The 22243-nt window shown below is 42.8% G+C and overlaps 1 protein-coding gene across 1 annotated transcript in view; it reads right to left on the bottom strand.

The window, feature by feature from the left end:
* The window catches only part of LOC137427042 (uncharacterized), a 109576-nt gene that overhangs the window by 16379 nt on the left and 70954 nt on the right, over positions 1–22243 (bottom strand). The window contains exons 4-5 of the mRNA XM_078778750.1: positions 17293–17370; positions 10240–10334 (exon numbers count right to left, since the gene is read on the bottom strand). The gene's annotated coding sequence lies outside the window, so the exon portion shown is untranslated. The remainder of the gene's footprint in view (positions 1–10239; positions 10335–17292; positions 17371–22243) is intronic.

A 22243-nucleotide genomic window follows, 5' to 3' on the forward strand; every position in this document is an offset into this window, starting at 1 on the left:
TGCAGATGCTCTAAGGAAGGCCAACCTATTCATTTTGGATGAAGCACCTATGGCTCCAGCATATGCTTTAGCGGCTGTTGATCGATGTCTCCGGGATGTAACCAGAACCAGCAACAACATTCCTTTTGGTGGAAAGGTCTTACTTCTTGGTGGGGACTTCAGGCAGGTTTTGCCCGTTGTATCTCGCGCTGCACCTGCAGCAATCATCGCCACATGCATCAAGCGTAGCAAGTTGTGGCCAAAGTTCAAACAGCTGAACTTAACATCAAACATGAGAGCTAATGATGACGAAGAATTCTCAAAATGGTTACTGTCGGTTGGAAATGGGACTGTGGAAACAATTCCTGACTCAGATTTAATACGAATGCCTGATCGTATCTGTGTAGAAGACAACATTTCTTTAGCAGAGGCTGTTTTCGGTAATTTGAACGAAATCCATTCAAACTATGATGTGCTGGCACAACGAGCCATGTTGTGTCCAAAGAATGAATCCACATTTGTGATCAACGATGAGATACTGGATGCATTTCCTGGGGAAGAAAAGACGTACTTCAGCGCTGATTCCATTGTCTGTGATGACCCTGAAGAGGCACTAAATTATCCTATGGAATTCCTAAATCAATTAACTCCTTCTGGAATGCCATTGCACAAACTTCGTCTCAAAGATGGTGCTGTCATCATGTTACTCCGTAACTTTGATCCGAAACAGGGACTGTGCAATGGTGCAAGATTGGTTGTTAAAAGATTGTTGCCAAACATAATAGATGGAGAAATAATTTCTGGCAGTCACAAAGGAACACGCACATTTATACCCAGGATTAGTATTGCACCTTCTGATACAACACTACCATTCGTACTCAAACGCCATCAATTTCCAGTTTGTGTGGCATTCTCTTTCTCAATAAACAAGAGTCAAGGTCAAACATTACACAAAGTTGGGATTTACTTACCAGAACCCGTCTTCAGCCATGGCCAATTATATGTTGCATTGTCGCGTGCTAAACGATTTGAGGATGTCAAGGTAAAGGTAGTCAGTAATGGCCAACAGGGAAAAATTGATGGCCACAGTGGAATCTTCACCTGCAATGTTGTTTACCCGGAGGTCCTGCAGTGACACCATTCAGGCAACAAAAGAAGGGCACGAAGGAAAATAGTTAATTACTCCGACACATTTAGTTGCGGTGATTGAAAAATCACCGGACCATTGTTGCTGTTTTGATGCTTTTTACTGCTGTTTTGATGCTTTTTCACTGCTGTTTTGATGCTTTTTCACTGCTGTTTTTTCACTGCTGTTCTGATGCTTTTTCACTGCTGTTTTGATGCTTTTTCACTGCTGTTTTGATGTTTTTTCACTACTGTTTTGATGCTTTTTCACTGCTGTTTTGATGCTTTCCACTGTTGTTTTGATAGTGTTTTGATGCTTTTTCACTGCTGTTTTGATGCTGTTTCACAGCTGTTCTGATGCTTTTTTGCCGTTTTTTTAAATATAAAAATCTCATTAAAAAAAAAATTCCAAAAAAATCTCACATTGATGACATATAATTCACCGAAAACGTTGAAGCAACTGCATAATATTACGGTGATGTTTAACTCTGAGTGAGAATAGTTCTAAATTTTAAAAACTTTCTTCTGATATTTGTGATTTATTTCAAACAAACTGTATTTCCCATCTACACGGGCATGTATTCCTATTAACGTTATGTAAAGTACATAAATTGTGTGGATTACATCATTTGTGGATGTGATCAATTGCCAGTAACCATTTTATATAACTGAATGTGCAGGTGCAGCATCTAACTCAATATGTCGAAATGTCACACACATCCATGCCCGTGGGATTCCCACGGGTGACCCCGCTAGTCTATCAATAATTCCATTAATCTCTGTGTGTATGTGTGTTTGTATGTGTGTATGTGTGTATGTGTGTATGTGTGTATGTTTGTCTGTGACCGCTGTTTCTCGACAACTACCGGTCCGATATACTTTAAACTTGCCAGGTATATTGCTGGGGACCCGAGGATGTGCCTTTTCAAGGTTTCATATTAATCGGACAAGTACTTACCGAGCTATGGCGATTTCTTTACCAAACACTGCAAGCCGTTCGCTTTGGACCAAACCATTGCATGTAAATAGAGGGGGGGGTTCTGTGGTCGTTGCGAATGGACCAAACCATTCATGTAAATAGAGGGGGGGGGGGGGGGGGTTCTGTGGTCGTTACTGCCACGTGGTTTCAAAGTTTTTTTTTGTTGTTGTTGTTTGCACGCATGTTTTTTTGCACCCACGTACGGGCACGCCCTAGGATGTTTACACACACACACCCCTACACAAATTTTTTTTTTTTTTTTTTTTTTGGCAAGGAACGGGCACCCACGTACGGGCACGTCCTAGCTTATATATAGTACGGGCATGCCCTAGTCTATCTATAATTCCATTAATCTCTGTGTGTATGTGTGTATGTGTGTATGTGTGTATGTGTGTATGTTTGTCTGTGACCGCTGTTTCTCGACAACTACCGGTCCGATATACTTGAAACTTGCCAGGTATATTGCTGGGGACCCGAGGATGTGCCTTTTCAAGGTTTGAAATTAATCGGACAAGTAGTTACCGAGCTATGGCGATTTAGCCGTTCGCCGTTCGCTTTGGCGTTGCGAATGAACCAAACCATTTCATGTAAATAGAGGGGGGGGTTCTGTGGTCGTTGCGAATGGGCCAAACCATTTCATGTAAATAGAGGGGGGGGGATTGTCACTGTACTCGCAAGCCGTTCGCCGTTCGCTTTGGCGTTGCGAATGGACCAAAACATTTCATGAACCAAACCATTTCATGTAAATAGAGGGGGGGGGGGGTTGTCACCGTACTCGCACCCACGTACCCACGTACCCACGTACGGGCATTGCACCCACGTACGGGCATGCCCTAGTATATATATATAACCCAATACAACCTCAAACCCAATACCTTATCGACTGTTTTTCATACCTGAGACGGTAGAGAAAGATCTGTCCCACCTCGACTATCCATTGGTGATGGACCAAGAGGGCATCAGTGCTGACGTCTATCCGAGTGACGGTACACAAGTTGATGAATCACCCTACTTAAGAAACACCAGGATGGCAGATTACGGCTGGGTCGGGAATCAAGCCCAGGCTAGACCGCTCAGAGGAAAGTGTGCGCACCTCCAGGCCATCCTTGATATTGTCATATTTTAATATATATATACACATATACAGTACATACAGTATATGACGAAAACTTCTAAATTGATCACTTGGCGTTTTACATCACAAAAACGCTACAGTGTTGTCCATCCAGGCCAAATATGATGCCAAAAATTTTTTTCAGGTGTACAGAAAAGAAATCACTTTGTGGAAAATTTACTCTGTTGCATTTATAGTACAAAAATATTGCAGTATGGTCCAGCAAGGCCAAATATGGTTACAGTATATCCCAATTATTTTCAAGTATACAGTGTGTTCCAGAAGAAAGTGTCACATTGTGGAAGTATCACCACTTTAAATTGCCCACTGAAGGTGTGCCGAGATTCTCGTGTTACCTTATGCATGAACAGCACGAGTCTTCCATTCTGATAGGCCCCTCCTTTGTCCTAGTGGTGGTGTTGCTTTCTTTGTCATGAACTCAATTTATCACTGTCCATTGTCTACTCTAATTTTCCCTTCCAGCCTTCTGGCATAACTGGCTGCACATACTTCTCTGCAACCACCTAATGTTTGTGTGTGTGTGTGTGTGTGTGTGTGTGTGTGTGTGTGTGTGTGTGTGTGTGTGTGTGTGTGTGTGTGTGTGTGTGTGTGTGTCTGTGTGTGTGTTAAAATCCATCATGTGATGATGACGTCATAAATAACATCTGGTGTCTACCATCATTTGTAAATACCATCTATTGTAAATATCCATCCCAACTCTGTTTCTCACCTGTAGTGGCCTCAATGGCCACCTTGCCAGTTAGTTCGGCATTAGCTCTCCAATAAGCAGCCGTACCATTGCAGCGAAGGTCTTGTGAGACTCTTTGGGTATGACCCAATCGAATATTTCCAGTTTTGGCAGCTGGTACGTCCTCACTCCTGTACCTCGTAATAACAAACTTCACATCCAATCTCTCCTGCTCATCCTCTTCACCTCTGAACTCCTGACAAATCCCATATCTCCCTGACTGTTGTTAAAGAGCACCATCAAGAACACAGAATCTGATTGTTCACACAGGCAAGCTGGCAGCGACTACAATCTACACTCTCACCAAAGGATTGGGTTGCAATATCTGATATTGATTCTGCCTGGGAATACTTCCAGAAAGACCTACTCGGTGTCACACACCAGCTTACCCCACCCATTCTGCAGCTAACCTATCTATCTTCTTGGTCCTGGTCTCACACACCAGCTTACACCACCCATTCTGCAGATATCCTGTCTATCCTCTTGGTCCTGGTCTCACACACCAGCTTACCCCACCCATTCTGCAGTTATCCTGTCTATCCTCTTGGTCCTGGTCTCACACACCAGCTTACACCACCCATTCTGCAGATATCCTGTCTATCCTCTTGGTCCTGGTCTCACACACCAGCTTACCCCACCCATTCTGCAGCTAACCTATCTATCTTCTTGGTCCTGGTCTCACACACCAGCTTACACCACCCATTCTGCAGATATCCTGTCTATCCTCTTGGTCCTGGTCTCACACACCAGCTTACCCCACCCATTCTGCAGATATCCTGTCTATCCTCTTGGTCCTGGTCTCACACACCAGCTTACCCCACCCATTCTGCAGATATCCTGTCTATCCTCTTGGTCCTGGTCTCACACACCAGCTTACCCCACCCATTCTGCAGTTATCCTGTCTATCCTCTTGGTCCTGGTCTCACACACCAGCTTACACCACCCATTCTGCAGCTATCCTGTATATCCTCTTGGTCCTGGCCTCACACACCAGCTTACACCACCCATTCTGCAGCTATCCTGTCTATCCTCTTGGTCCTGGCCTCACACACCAGCTTACCCCACCCATTCTGCAGCTATCCTGTCTATCCTCTTGGTCCTGTTCTCACACACCAGCTTACACCACCCATTCTGCAGCTATCCTGTTGGTTCTGGTCTCACACACCAGCTTACACCACCCATTCTGCAGCTATCCTGTTGGTTCTGGTCTCACACACCAGCTTACACCACCCATTCTGCAGCTATCCTATCTATCCTCTTGGTCCTGGTCTCACACACCAGCTTACCCCACCCATTCTGCAGCTATCCTGTCTATCCTCTTGGTCCTGTTCTCAAACACCAGCTTACACCACCCATTCTGCAGCTATCCTGTCTATCTTCTTGATTCTGCAACACGGAATCATGCGGTGAGGCATTTGCGGTGAAGAAAACATTAGGTCACTCCGCAAGGCTCGTAAGAAGTGTGTGCTCATCCTTTGGCAAGCCAGAAAGCATCATCTTGCTAATCCCAAGGCCAAGCGCCTTCCTCAATGTACTGGGGCGCCTTGTCACGTCGATCACTGGCGTACGATCCCTCTCTATCTGCTCGCTCACCTAAAAAGGCCTCACACCTAAGACTCGGTTTGAAACAAGACAGAATTTCTCCACTCAGTGTTTCCCTCCTAATCTAAAGCACCAACTTGATCTGCTCTGCACTTGCACCTTATCCCCTCAAACCCAATACCTTATCGACTGTTTTTCATACCTGAGACGGTAGAGAAAGATCTGTCTCACCTCGACTATCCATTGGTGATGGACCAAGAGGGCATCAGTGCTGACGTCTATCCGAGTGACGGTACACAAGTTGATGAATCACCCTGCTTAAGAAACACCAGGATGGCAGATTACGGCTGGGTCGGGAATCAAGCCCAGGCTAGACCGCTCAGAGGAAAGTGTGCGCACCTCCAGGCCATCCTTGATATTGTCATATTTTAATATTCTTCACTTAAAAATATGTATAGAACTCAAACCTCTATTTTAAAAGCAAGTTTCTCTTTTCTGGTGTCTGTACAAGTTGCAGACACTCTCATCTGGAATTGTTTTTCATACAATTTGCCTGAAGTTGCAATGGTTTGTTTATTTTAGCTCTTCATCGAGGTGCACCTCATCTTTATTCAACATGACACAATGACAAAGAGAACGAAAGACAGTCGTCCCCTCACTCTCTGACAACAACTTGATTCCGAAGCCCCATTTTTTTGTTTTCTTTCTCCGCCCTGTTCCGTTCTTTACGTCCCGGAAGAACAAAGCTCGTCTCCTGTTTTCCCAAGGTATCCTTGCTCGCTCGATTCTGTTTACATGTCTCTTTCCCAATGTGCCAACACAGCCCTGGAACAAAGGGTGATGCGGACGAGCAGGATTCCTGTCGCCGTTGCTTTTTGACAAAAAAAAAACAATTCAAAAGCACTCTTCCGCCAGTCCGTTCCTCAAGCATTCTGTCAATTAGTTTCAGGCAGCTCTAAAAACAACACATTCTCCATTATTATTGATTGTTTGACACACACACACACACACACACACACACAGACACACACTTAAGTCAAGACTCAAGACTCTTTGCAAAGAATGCCCTCGTATACTTTCCTGACTTGGTGCACTCTCAGGGTTTTATTCTTACCTCTGAACTCTAATCCTCCCCACCATCTCCTACCCCTCACACCAAACCTATAATTTACTCCTTATCTCTTACGTAAAAGTACCTTTCAGCAGATCATTTTGTGCATACTTCGGCCACTTGTTGCACAACAGCCCTTAATTATATAGCAATCATGAGAGTCATTGTTTCTGCAATTTGTAATTAGTTATTTCTTAACCTGCTCTTTTGTAGGTAACCTTCTACTTATCTTCCCACCTATACCTCTCCTACAGGTTTCATTTGCGTCGATCTTGCAAGGTAATACAAGAATTTTTTTTGCCTCCTGTTTGGATTTACGGTCCGTCTCGGAAGATTGGACCAGGATCTAATGTGCCAGGGTCACTTCTCAGCAAGCTACCAGGCATCCAGTAGAAATAATTTAAGTGGCATATGCTTTCATTTTTTAGCTGCACAAGCATTCACCAATGAAAATCTGAAGTTCGAAAATCACTTTCTGATTGGAAATCCCCCACGATGAAGATAACTCTGAGGGCCTTTCACTCACTCACCGCAGGCAGGTTGGTGGTCTTTCTGTCTGCTACCGACTCCTCTCCGGCCTTGCTCCCCCAGCTCTGTCTGGGCTCTGTTCCCCAAATATTCCTGCAGGTCGCACAAGATCTGCCTGCAACCCTCTTATGGAGAAACTGCCAAAATCAAGACTCTCTATTCACCTTCACTTTCATTCCTCTTTTCTCCCAACTCTGGAACAAACTCCCTCACTCTCTTCAATTCCACTCATCCCTCCGGGTCTTTGAAACAGCTGTTCACCACCATCTCTTATCTCCCCCCATCCAAAACCTTGATCTTTTCTACCCCCGCTAATTCACCCCAGATACACTTTTTCGAAATTCCAACTTCTTTCCTCGAAGTCCTAGCAGTGTCCATGTGTTTTATACCTCTCAGACCCCCCCCCCCCCACCCTCTTCCCACGCCTCCTCCCCCCAAGCCCTCTCCCTCCCACAGATCTCCCGATGTCCCTGCTCTCAAATGTTGTACTTGTGTGTTTCCCCCTCTCCCCATCTTGTCTCCCGCTCCTTTTATTTCGTCTTATGTGTCCGTTTGTTTTTTGTTTTCATTAATGTTAGCTCTTGCACGAGCCTCGATCTTGTATACAAAACAAAAAAAATCATTTTCATCCTGAAAATTAGTGCTTATTGAGCAACTGAATTACTGGAGTGGAAATAAAATTTCCAAAACAAACTCCTCCAGACAGTGATCTGTGAGTACAGTCAACTCTAAACTCTTTAACTTAGAATGAGGGAGAGAGGGTTGTCAACTTGTCAGTCTGCAGTACTACCACGAAGAGTACAGAATGATTGAAGTAGAATTGATGAAAGAGATAGATAGAGAGTTGAAGCTTTCACAAAGACCATTGCTGGACAGATGAGGGGGGAAGAAACCGATGCTCAGGCTCAAGAACTCTCATCATTCATTTATTGTCTCCTGCCTGAGCACCTCCTCCAGAGGTGATGCAACCTTTTTTATGGTTGCAAGGCCTCTGTGATTTCACACCAGAACGTACCTTCATGGTTTCACAACGTCTCAAACGGCACCCCTATTATGAATTCCTTTCTTGAACTTAATAGTTGGGTGCACTCACACTGCGATCCATATGTGGAGAGTAATGTCTGGAACTTTGTTTAAAAGCTAGAGCGGCATGCACGGTGCACCCATCGCACGCCATATGCTATCCAATTTCAAAGGACCTTCGGTACCTTGGACTCTTAAGACTGACTTTCAGGTACCACGTTCGGGCATTTTAACTTTTATAGTCAATTTCACAAGATTCTTGGTTGCTCGACTATGCGATCCATAATTCTGAATTAATTGCTAACTGATGGTGAGAAAGTGGTGGCGCATGGGTGGGGGTTGTTAATTTGTGAAATTAAAATTGAGAAAAGGAAGGAAAAGGAATATGATGGGAATAAGGAATTGCAAGAGGAGAGGGGAGAGAAGGGAAAGTAAGTTGGGATGTGAGAGAAGGGGAGACGAGGAAAGTAACACATGAAGCATCTGGGCAAGGAGTCGAGATTTCTACGGTATTTACAGACATACTAAATAGAGGCCTTGTAGCTGGAATTTTTCGTGGAAACACAAATAAGTAAATCCGACAATCATACAAGAATCATTTAAATGAGATTAATCATCGTCATCATCGTAAAATATGCAAATTGGTGTCTGTCTGTCTGTCTGACTGACCGTGATACATCCGGTCGTTATTCAACAAATCTCAAACAAACTTGCTAGGAAGATTAAGGGTCCCAAGATGAAGGTTGTAGCGACTTCATTTGGCCCCCTCCCCAAGTGAATTTTCCATCTTGGACGAAATCTGTGTTAAGATAGCTAATCATGACGTTGTTCCAAAGTGGCTTATCTTATCTTACAATTCACCAAATGTCCGTCCGTCTGTCTGTCCGTCCGTTCGAATGTACCGCAAAAACGGCTGAACCGATCGCAACGATATTTTGGGTGGGTAATCCTGGGATCTCCTGGAGTAAAATAGGCTATATTGTTTTTCCAATTTCAGCTTTCGCCTCCAGCATTTTCAGGTTTGGACTCCCGCATGACGTTATTTTCCTGGGTGCCGCACAAACGGCTGCACCGATCGGACTCTGTGACCTCGGACAAAGACCTTTTATAAGGACATGGGTTGAATCCCTGCTTGAGAGAATGCCAACCCCCTCCCCACCATCACAATCGTCTCTCCAACTCACAATCCCACGAGATATGCGGAAAGGACGACCCAAAACCAATTATCTTATTTTTGATTTGTATTTAAACATCATTAAAAGTAAATAATGACCACGGCCAAAGTTCAAATGACGTGGGTTTAATCTCTACATGAGAGAATTCCACATAGCTAATTGGGCGGTGTATAAGCCAACAGATCGCTGTCTCCATCGATCTTGCCGAGGCCGTAACACCTATCGGCTCAAAATCCTTTTCACTGTTGACTTGGTAGTTTTTACAATGAAGGAAACATTAACAATGTTGTTAAAAGTTTATTTTGTGATTAATTTATGATTGGAGTTATGTTGTTTGGAATGAAAAAAGGGATATCGAGTTCAATTGAATGACGACGTGCCATGATGGTTTCTCCTTTCTGAACGTGAACTTCGCGGATCACCATATGCAGATTCGCCACGGACCCACGATCGATGTTTATATACGTGAACGTACCCGTTTGTTTGCGAACAGGTACGTTTTTCATGGAAGTCCTTCACGAACTTGCTGTCCATGTCTGACGTGCGACTGAGGGTGCTACAGGAATGTGGAATTTATTGGTTTCATGCTTTAGCATTCACCATATCTGCATTGCCTGTTTGCTTCTGGCCTCCCACCCGTGCGTAACACAGGTATCTCACTAGTAATTACAAAAGTAAAAACAATACCAATGACAATAGCGTAATATTAATGTTACTACAAGGAGGATGATGACATGCTCGAGGGCTTTATGTCATGTTCAGCTTAGGTTGGTGTTTTCATGCCAACCTGTCGACATCATCACCCTAATAATGTCGACAAGTAGACAAGGAAGTCATGTTTCTGTGAATTGTATTAATGAACCAAAACATCAATATAAAATAGTGAAACTCCAAAAACCCAGGCTTTCCACCCACCTGTGCTCCATTGTTCCTCTTTTGTCCTCTCTGAGAAACCACCTGCCAGGTTACTGTTCAATCCCACGCTTCACTCTCCAGGCCTTTAAGCACACCTGTGGGGAACCACCATTTCATGTCATCCCTCATTCATAACAGAAACTATTTACATCTCCCATGTACATGTGTTTCAATCCTGACAAATCTCACACTCTCACTTTGTCTCTCGGTAAAGACCGTCTGGACAACCCTCATCTACTTTCTCAACAATCCTCTCCAAGAAGTTCTGTCACTCAAGCTTTTGGGTCTCACTATCTGCCATGATCTTTCCTGGGAAAACCACATTTCCAAGCTGGCCTCCAAAGCCAGTCGCCGTCTGGGAATCCTCCATTGAGCGAAGTCCTTTCTGGACACATCTGAGCTCCTCACCACATACAAAGGTTTCATCCGCAGCTCAAGGGAATACTGCTCTCCCGTCTGGGCTGGTGCTCCTGCCTCACACCTAGCTCGGCTTCACGCTGTTGAAACCAAAGCTTTCAGAATCAATGGAATCTCCCGCGATGAAGCTGATTGTGAGGGCCTTTCTCTCTCTCACCGCAGGCAGGTTGGTGGTCTTTCTGTCTACTACCGACTCCTCTCTGGCCTAGTTCCCCCAGCTCTGTCTGTGCTCTGTTCCCCAAATATTCCTACAGGACACACAAGATCTGCCTGCAACCCTCTTCTGGTGAAACTGCCAAAATCAAGACTTTCTATTCACCTTCACTCTTTCATTCCTCTTTACTCCCGCCTCTGGAAAAAAAACTCCCTCACTCTCTTCAATCCCACTCCTCCCTCCAGGTCTTTAAAACAACTGTTCACCAGCATCTCTTATCTTTCCCCATTTAAAACCTTGATCTGTTCTACCCCCGTTAAACACCCCAAACCCTCCTCTTTCAATCTCCAACTTCTTTCCCAATTGACCTCTTTTTGTCAATTTTTATTTTCATAAATTCTCCCCCACCCCAAACACACACCCCACATTTTAATAAATGATAAATAGGCACAAATAATCAATTTGACAATTGTCAGAATGTCTTAACAAACAACATTATGAAATAAAAAAAATTGGCAACACTTAAACCATTGTTGGCTTTCACAGTACAAAAACAGTAAAATTTATCTCATTGTGCAGCAAAGTGTTCCAAGCTCCCAGGAGAAGAGTTGGTGATTGATGTACACAGCTGCAGATGGTCCAACCACGTGTACCTGTGCACCTGCCCCAGTACTGGCCCGTGACCACCTGCGAAAGCATCTCTCGTCACCTTTCGGTCGCACATGAATAGTTTATCACGAACCAACGGCCGCAGGTCCACGAGAAAGTCAGCACGTGATGACGTCACCTTTACCTACGTGATTGCGTCATCCTTTGCCATTTGGAATGTTCCACTTCTCAAAATAGCTTTTTCATTCATGCTCCAATTCACATCCAGTGCTCTGTCTGCGCAGTTTTTTGAATGAGTTTATAACTGATAGAGAAGCGCAGGATCAATCGAAGCGTGTTGTTTTCAAAAACACACCGGTGTCGTAATGTTTGTGTGTCCAGGTCAGAGTCTGGGAGGTCGCCGGTTCAAACCCCGGCTGAGTCATACCAAAGATTTTTTAAATGGTCCGCACTGTTTCCTTGCTTGACGCTCAACATTTTAAAAGGATAGAGCACGGAGAAACAACCATAGGTTGGCAACCATTGCACAGCTTTTCAAGGGCCTAATGCCCTCCTTTGTTGAAGTTCCTTGGAAGGAACTCATAAATAAGTATATAAATAAATAAACTCGGCATTCCCTTGGAATTTATGATCCATGAAAGAAAGTTTTATTTCTTTGATTTCCTCGAAAACTGCTTAGAACCGTAAAACGAACTGGCTTTAAGAGCACTTCTGCTGAAGCTCCGTAGTAAATAAAGTTAACACCTGCTGAAAAGTACAACCCTGAAACTTCAATGATGCGAAGAGTTCTGCACAACTTTCTTCTGTGTTTCTTTTTTAACACTTTTGTGGTAATGGCGTTCAATTTTACAGGCTATACCCACCCGCACCTCGTTTTAAAAAATCGTAAAGTTCTGAGAGCTTAACCCTTATGTACTATTGTTCTGCACAGGGGGCTGGCAGGATGGCCTGAAGGTACGTACACTCGATCCTAGGCCGTCCAGCCTGGGTTTGAATCTTGGCTCAGCTACAAACTGTCATCTCGGCAAAAAAGAAAAAGAAAAAAAAAGTATTTTATTGTAATATTTCAAATCATTTACGAATTGAAAAATTCCGACAATTTTTTTTTCTGTCAGGAACGCATTTCCCCGTAAATACATTGTCAATGGGATTTTGAAGTTCGATTCACATTATTTAGATTTAAGCGATGTTTTTGAGGAATGCATCTATGACGTAAATTATGAAGTACTTGTATATGGAGACTGAAGATTAATAACAAATATCTTCATTTTAAAACTTACCCTCCTGTGTATTGACAATCCCAGATATGACTTAGCCCCACAGACTGCGATGATCGGTTATAATATGGCGTCCACAGCCTGATCATAGGCCTTGTGCCAACCGGTCCACGTCTATGGCAGTTTATAATAAAGAAAGCTGCAAGATCTGTGTTTTGGGCGAACTGTGAAATTTATCCAACTCTTTTGTTGGGCAGAGATGCATCACTTTGTCACAGGTATGTTTACAAATATTGTACACCCCTCGTTTCCTATTCCATCTCCAGGCGCTGCATGACGTCATCTCCGGGCACCAAAGGGGAGTACAGTCAGACCCGCTATTCGCGGTTCTGCTATTTGTGGGTTCCGCGTATTCGTGGTTGATAAATTGCGACCTGCTTCTCTATCCGCGGCCTTATGTCCCGTGTATTTGCGGTTTTTCGCTGATGCATAAAAAAAATGTTTTTTCACGAGCCGCGAGTGTGAATTATAAAAACCATCTTCTACAAGCCATACACAAAGCAGCTGGATATACGCAAACAAACATCTTCTTAAGCAAACAAGCATGACCTGCTTCTACATTTGTGGCGCTGTACTTCACGTTTTCATGGCTTTTGCGGCCACATAAAAATATTTTAGCTGCGCTACAAGCAAGCTTCGTGGGAAATCCCACCATTCGCATGGCAAACATTGCTTCTCGGGACGCTCAGTGGGATATTCCGTCATTCATACGGTAAACATAGCTCCACGGGATACCCCGCCATTCACATTGTGAACAACTTCACGTGGTATTCCACCAGCTGCATAACATGTCATCCCCGTGAGTTACTGTACAAAATTAAAACTCCACCGTATCTATTAGTGCAAGTACCTGTCTTCCTTTTCCTCATTGAAACAATGGCACGGCATGCATTCGCAGATTCTTGTCGACATTCGCGGATTTTTGTCGACATTCGCGGATTTTCGTCTACATTCGTGGATTTTCGTCGACATTCGCAGATTTTCGTCAACATTCGCGGATTTTCGTCGACATTCGCAGATTTTCGTCGACATTCGCGGATTTTCGCAGACATTCGCAATTCGGGAACCAATCCCCCCTTTTTCCATTGAAACAATGCCCGGCTATTCGCGGTTTCGTAGTTCGCGGCACTTTCCAGGAATGTTTACCCAGCGAATAGTGGGGTCAGACACTACTCAGTTTTCACTCCGTTTGTTTGTTTTCTTGTTTGTCCAGGCGATATCTCAGCCGTTCTCGGAAGCTGAAATTTCAGCATACTATTTTAGAAGCTTTATGGGCTCACTAATGGTGAGCATGTGCTTTGGAAAAAACTGTATTTTTTTAATTAATCAATGAATTACCTAATTATTATCGATTTATTAAGTAGTTATTTATTTTCTTTCTCATCTAGGCAATATCTCAGGCACTTTTTGAGCTAGGAAGTAAATATTTGGACATTGCAATAACCAAGTGATTTGGCTATAAATGTTTTTATTTATTTATTCATTAATCAATTAATCGATGAGTAATTTCCTTTTTTTGATTAATTACTTAATTACAATTACTTAATTTTCAAAAAGTTACAGTTTTGGATGAAGCAGTGGTGACTTAGGTATGCCATTAGCCAATTGATTAAGAAATTAATTATTTTATGATCACTTATTTATTTTGATGTAATTAATCAATCAATTCGTGTATACCGCTCTCTCCAAATTCTGTCTTAATGTGCTGCACTGCGGCATCGCCGGGCGCCGAAGGCTCCCCAGCAATGTCGCACGCTGGGGAATGTTCTTTTTTAAATTTGGCATGGGGTGGAGGTGTACTTTGAATGTAGCTCTACCGGTACTTGTTTTCGACCTATTTTAGAAGCTTTATGAGCCATTTTAGGTAATAATCCTAATCTCGAACACATTATATAGTGTAATTTATATCGGCATGGACATGCCAATTTCCTAGGGTTTCTGCACATGCACACTGAGCATTATGTCATTTTCGGGTAGGGCAGATTAAGTCATTTTGAAAGTCGCGTATTAGAAGCTGAATCACTTACCTCCATTCCTTCATCCCTCTATTCCATTGTCTGTTGTACCCAGTCCCTGTGTCCATTGTCTTGTGCCCCTCCCTCCAGATTTTCAAAATTGCTACCCTTTGCCACCTTATGTTTTTCACCTTTCCCGCCCCTGCTCTTGCTCTCCCCTTTCCTTTCTGCCACTCATCCTTGCATCTTTATCTTCCTGGAAAAGTTTGATGCATAACAACTCTTGTTACCCTCGCCAGAGGAGAAGGTATTGCATTTGAGTTCGTTTGTTTGTCTGTCTGTTTGTTTGTCTGTCTGTCTGTTTGTTTGTCCGCACAGAATAAATATGATTTTCTCTGCAACCGTTGGTCCGATTGACAGGAAATTTTCACCATAGGTGCAACTCCACCTGTATAATTTTTTAATGATAATTATGATGTCATAGGTCACGTGGTTCGGGCGCCATCTTGGAAAAATCGAAAAACTTTGCACCTCTATATCTCCAAAAGCGCTGAATCGAAAAAATTGAGACATGGCTCATTATAAAGAACTCTCCATGGGGAATAAAATATGTTAATGCTGATGTATGTCATAGGTGCCTCCATTATGACATCATAATTCGACAAGTACAAAACTTCATCCAATCAAGATGAAATTTCTTGAGCGCCATGTCGGCATAAACTGGTGGAGAAAAAAAAAATGACGTCATCGGTCGCGTGGTTCGGTCGCCATCTTGGAAATACTGAAAAACTTTGCACCACTATATCTCCGAAAGTGCAGAATAGAAAAAATTGAGACATGGCTCATTGTAAAGAACCCTCCATGGGGAATAAAATATGTTAATGATGATGTCATAGGTGCTTCCATTATGACGTCATAATTCGACAAGTACATAACTTCATTCGATCAAGATGAAATTTCTTGAGCATAATGTAGGAATAAATTAGTTTTAAAAAATGATGACGTCATCGGTCACGTGGTTCGGCCGCCATATTTGTTTTAACACAAAAGCCTTAAAAACCACTGAAAATACATCCTGGCGAGCTTTTGCAATCTCCGATTGCTCTTTTTCTTGTTTGCATCTGCACAACGGATAACGACTCTCAAAAATACAGTGACCATGTGGAAAATCCCTGCACATTGCTAAATGATACAATTTCTCTATTCTTCACTAAAAGGTGTTTTTTGCCAAATTATTTACTTTGTTGAGAAGTTAAAAAGGAGGCAATTTTGAGGGGAGATTTCAAGAATAATAGCATATACGACTGTCGCTTCGCTGATGGGAAGACCAATCTTTGCGTAATTGAAAAAAAAAAAGGTTGTTCTTGTTTGGTGTTAAAAAAAGACTTTGGTGTTTGGCGTTTTAGCTCTTACACGAGCCTAGATCTTGTATACAAAAAAAAGACATTAAATGAAGGAAATGGGGGAAAATGTATTATTTGTATGATTTGATTCGTGGAGATTCGGAATCATCGTGGTGGATAATGGCTAAAACATCTTTATATGGAGGGATAGGTGGTTATGTTTACTTCCTGAGAGTGGTTTCATTAAAATCCAATCTCAAGTTAACAATGAAGGATTCCTGGGCGATCCTGCTCTCCATGCAGGGTAACTAACGTCACGTGTTGGCGTTTGCAGTTGCGACACGCGTGTGCATGTTCCCATAAAAAAAATATTTTTGGGGGGATCACAAACATTCCCGGGAGTTACCCGAATCCGCCGTAGTTGGATTTATTGAAATCCGTTAATCCGTTCTCAAGTTATAACACGACAAGCAAACAGACAGACACGGCTCCTTTTATAATACAAATGTAACCCAGATACATCATTTATAAAGAGTCCAATTTCATGAGAAAATACACCTATTTATTTAATTAAACACCATAAATTCACATTTATTTATTTATTTCCTGACCGTTTGTATGCAACACTTGGCTGTGGGTTTATATCAGTTCATGTAGAGGCGTGGCAATGACAATGATGCAGTGCCCCCTGTAGGCTAAACCAGGAATTTGTAATTTGTTTCAGAGTGCCGGCGATATCTCGCCTACTCTTTGCAAAGGACACCGTCAGATATTTAACATCCACCAACTAATACCGGCAGATGGGACGTCCAGTTTAACGTCTATCTGAGGGACGGCTCACACATCGATGAATCTCCCTGCATGTGAAACAGTTTGTATCTGGGTCGGGATTCAAACCCAAGCTAGACAGCTTAGAAGCGAGTGGGCATTCCTTTTGGCCATCCTCCCAGATAGTAAATGATAAGTAAAAAAAAAAAAAAAAAAATTCTGTTTCAAACAAAAACCTGCCAATTGGTTACTCATGCAGACAATTCTTACTCTCCTTGGTTCTTTTCGACATTTTTCACCATATGGAACCTTACATTAAGATCTATCTTTGTAATCCAATTACGAATATTTATTGTATTCAAATTATTGATGACAACCGTTAGAGGAGTGTGGGCGGACTGTGAAGAGGAGGGAGAAATATTTGTAAGGAGACAGTAAGGGGTATGGGTAGGGAGGAAGTTTGTAAGCTCTGTGAACTTGACTGTAAAAGGTAGGTCAATGAGCTCTTTCATAAAGTGCAAATGACCCACCCATCATCTCCTGATTGAAGTAGAAAAGCTCCATCCACCTTGGCAACTCAGCTCTTGGGATGTTGTGGAAACGAGTCGCTAAATGTGGGGAAATCAAGCAGCACATGGTGAAATGAAGGAACAAAGGACATTTTGGATATGATAGGAATAACATCACTAAACAGCATTGAAAGAACTCAAGAAGCAATTAAAATGTAAATTTTGCGGCATTTTTTAAGGGATGCTGTCATATCGAAGAGTTAATGAAAATGTTGCATTAATTGGCTAGGCAGGGTCTTGCTGCAGACTCGTATGGCTAAGTCATAACACCGTGAGTAGCTTAAGCATGGAATGTTAATAACGGCGCCATGAAGGCTCAGCCATTAATCAATATACATTTACTTGCTAGAGTTACGCTCACACCTGGGCTAACCCACTCCCAAGACGACAATCAGCATCACGTTGCTTGCCATGAAGAGGGAGGAAAGAATGCGGCGCACATTCCGTGCGCAACCTTCACCCTCCTCTCCCCTAAACTCTCGAGACATGCCCCCACCACCAAGCATTCTCAAGGATGTCTTGTAATACCGGCTACTGTTGATAATTTTGTGTGTGTGCCGATTGTAAGCTCCATTATATAAAGCTCGTTCTTCAACACTGACTCACTCACTCACTCATTGGTATAAATGTTTAGTGCCTTCCAGGTCGGGTAGAAAGATGAAATTTTGAATAACTAGTGGGGTCACCGGACATGGAGGTGTATCGTATCGTTGCGGTCGGTGCAGCCGTTTTTGCGGTACCCGGGACAATAACGTTAGGCGCGAGTCCAAACCTGAAAATGCTGGAGACCAAAGCTGAAATTGGAAAAACAATATAGCATATTTTACTCCAGGAGGTCCCAGGATTACCCACCCAAAATTTCGTTGCGATCGGTTCAGCCGTTTTTGCGGTACCTGGAAACGGACGGACGGACAGACGGACAGACATTTGGTGAATTATAGTAAGATGATGAAACTCGAAGCTAATATCCTGGAAACAATCACAAAAGTGTTTAGAAATTTCCATAAATGAAAATGTCCTGGAATAAAAGTCAGCCTGTGCAGCTTCGGTCTGCCAATTGCGGGTCACGTGACCCAAGACAATGGAGCTTACAATCGACCTGGTTGCTAAGCAACGGCAACACATGGTAATGGTGGTTCGTCGTATGCAGCCTGTGGCAGCTTGGCTGCATCATTTTCTGGGGGTGCAGCTTTGCCGCTGATGCAGTGCCCCTGTTGCCAGCAAGCTGGCATTTATTTTACCGACCTCGGAAGGATTACAGGTTGAGTCAACCCACTTGGTGTTATTTCAACGGCACAACGGGGGCTCAAACTCAGGGCCGGCCCGAAGATCTCAAGCCAGATACTTTAACCGTTACACCAGGCCTACCAACATGTGCCTCTTCCACTTCTTATTTTATAACCTTTGCCATATTTACATTAAAAAATACAATAGTTCTAAACGGTTAAATAAAGAACCCACTCTAATCACCAATTCCTGAGCCACCACAATAGACTTCATCAAATGTAAAAAATCTCTTTCACAAACCACATCATCAAACATATAATGACTGCAACATTGCTTGATAAATGTAGCAGGCATTGCCCTGTCGGTTCGTGGCATGTGACAACCACGTGATGCAAACGTGTGAAGAAAAGCGTTAGTTCAGCCATCTTTGGGGTCTAGTCCCAGCAGGATGCGGAGGTAACCGTCATCAGTGGTTGCGCTACGTTTGCACAGCTGTCATCCACTTGACAATATATTCAGATCTTCAAATTTCCATGTTATTAATTTAAAAGTTCATTAACATTTCCTTAGCCTACTTACTTTTATTTACCTTTTCTTGACTATGTTGTCCGTTTATAAAGTAGTCTGTTAGTTTGAAAAGTAGTTCATCGAACACATTCTCTGGTGATGTGACGACTGTCGATCTCTCACCTATACGGGGAAATTACAAAATTGCGTGGCTTGACATAAATATCAATAAACAAGACTAATGTTTATTCCACAAAGTTTTCTTCAAGGATTATAAATGACTTTTTACCTCCACCACCGAAGGTGGATGGAGGTTATGTTTTCACCACTGTTTGTGAACAGGATATCTCAAAAAGTTGTGGCCGCATGCGGACGAAAGTTGGTGGAGAGGTTGGGTGTGTGACAAGGAAGAATTGATTCGATTTTGGTGAAGATCCGGATCCGGGTGCTGGAATTTTTAAAGTAATTCTTCACAATTGAGAGATGAGGCAAAAACGATCATTCTTAATTTACTTCATCAATATGTAAAGCTCTTTCTAACCACTGACTCACTGATATAAATGTTTAGTATGTTCTCGGTGGTCTAGAAAGCCGAAACTTCACATACTAATGTAACTTGAAGCCAATAGCCCAGGAAAAATCACAAAACCAATGGGAAAATGTCCTTTTTTTTTTGTATACAAGATCGAGGCTCGTGTAAGAATTAACATTAATCACAAAAAGACAAACTGACACATAAAACATAAGATAAAGGGAGCGGGAGACAAGATGGGGAGAGAGAGGGAAGCACACAAGCACAACAGTAGAGAACAGGGACATTGGGAGATCTGTGGGAGGGAGAGGGCTTCGGGGGAGCAGGCATGGGGAAGTCGGGGAGGAGGGGGAGGAGGGGGATGTATAAAACACATGGACACTGCTAGAACGTGCAGGAAAGAAGTCGGAATTTCAAAAAAGTGGATCTGGGGTGAATTAACGGGGGTAGAAAAGATCAAGGTTTTGGATGGGGGAAGATAAGAGATGGTGGTGAACAGCTGTTTTAAAGACCTGGAGGGAGGAGTGTGATTGAAGAGAGTGAGGGAGTTTGTTCCAGAGGCGGGAGAAAAGAGGAATGAAAGAGTGAAGGTGAGTAGAGAGTCTTGATTTTGGCATAGCAAATATCAAAAATTACATCTTTGCCAGTGCAAAATCGCTTTGCTCACAGCGAGCCACGTGACCCAAGACAATGGAACTTACAATCGACCTGGATGCTAAGCAACGCCAACAGAAATTGTCTGATATTGCACGATATCTCAAAACATTGTCGACGGATAATGACAAAACTTGGTGTAAGAGTTGATTTGGTGAGAAGAACAAGCCAATTCGATTTTGGTTCATACCGGATTCAGATCCGGCCTGTCGGTGGGATACTACCGAGTGCCGTTCTTACGCTCTACCGAGTGCAGTTCTAGTTTTACATGTTTTGTACATCCAGTTTGTCCGTTTTGTTGAACTGCTACCCACATAATATTATTATCAACCTGATGAAAATCACAGGATGCATTATTTTTGTTTCAGCCTTGGACTTATTGATCACCTATCGTTTATGTTATTTGGTTTGTTACGTCTCGTGCTAAAATCAATTACATATTATTAATTTCATCATTTTTAAATGTACTCTGACCCCATTTAAACTGTGTTCAAGTACGATGTGACAAGATCCTTCTCCCCACCCTTCTGTACAGTATATATTAATATAGTCCCGAACATTCTTCATTTGAAATTGTCCTCTGTATGTCAAACAGAGTATTCAGGTGGAATTTGCCCCACCTTTGTTGCCAGAAGCATTTTAAAATATTTTTTGGTATACAGAATCGAGGCTCGTGTAAGAGCTAACACATTGAACATGAAAACATGCACAGACACATAAAACAGACAATGAAGGGAGCGGGAGACAAGAGGGGGAGAGAGAGGGAAGCACACAAGCACAACAACAAAAGAGAACAGGGACGTCGGTATATCTGTGGAAGGGGGAGGGCTGGGGGTGTACATGGTATAAAGCAAATGAACACAATCTTAACAACGAACATTACTGTAGGTTCCATAACTTAAACATGCCCCCTCTCCTCCAACAATCGCCACTTACACAGTCCACATTCCCCATGCATTAACCTTACCCTCACATCACATCAATCTCCTCTCAAATGTACTTTTCTCTCTTCCCCCCCCCCCCCCCCCCCCCCCACTCCCACCTGTTCTTCTTGATTGAACCTCCTATAATCCCTGCTGCAGAGACGATATTTCGATTGGTCTTTAATTCTTAAACAACACAACACATGCATTCGAAACACAACAACATATACACATTTACTCTATCACTGGCTGTTCATGACACTGCCATAGAGTTTCAGCCCATTAAGTTCAGAACCACATTACAGCAGAGTACACAAACAAGACCCTGCAACTGGAAAACAACGAAGCCTTCACAAATACACACACACACACACACACACACACACACACACACACACACACACACACACACACACACACACACACACACACCTTGCATAATAAGCACCGATCAAGACAAATGGAGATGATATTTGGAAATGGTTGTCAACACTGTACAAGCAAATCCATGAATCCATACCATTTCAATCCCAACACCCCCCCCCCCCCCCCACCCCCAATCTCCTTCCTCTAAACTACTCCCTCTACAAAAGATTTCACCCCATGGCATGAGGTGAGTTCAAGTTGGATGACGATTAATACAAGCCATGCATCTGTGCTTGGTTGCATCAACATAACAAGAGCATTGATCGAGATTGATTAACGCTGCATTCACACTGTAATATGCAATCGGGGTGTTGCATCTGAATTTAAACGAATCTATAAGGAACCGGAAGGACTGAACTTTAAAGATTTATCATCAGGTGGAAGGCAACAACATGTTGATTGCATTGTTTTTAATTTGGGCCTATGGCAGTGCAAGCCATATACTAGGGCCTTCGTGTGGGACCCTTAGGAATAGTCATCAATAATGTGAAACTCGTCATGAGAAACTTCAATTTCAATCTTCCTACCATATGATGCTGGGAATCACGTTAACACATCTTTACAAACAGATTGTGGGCCTGAGGGATTCTCTGAAGATGTTTAATATCCAGTATTGTGCTGAACAAAGAATAGTTCCTCTTCA

This window comes from Myxine glutinosa, chromosome 5 (assembly GCF_964187855.1).
Source record: "Myxine glutinosa chromosome 5, kmMyxGlut1.1, whole genome shotgun sequence".
Classification (NCBI taxonomy): Eukaryota; Metazoa; Chordata; class Myxini; order Myxiniformes; family Myxinidae; genus Myxine; species Myxine glutinosa.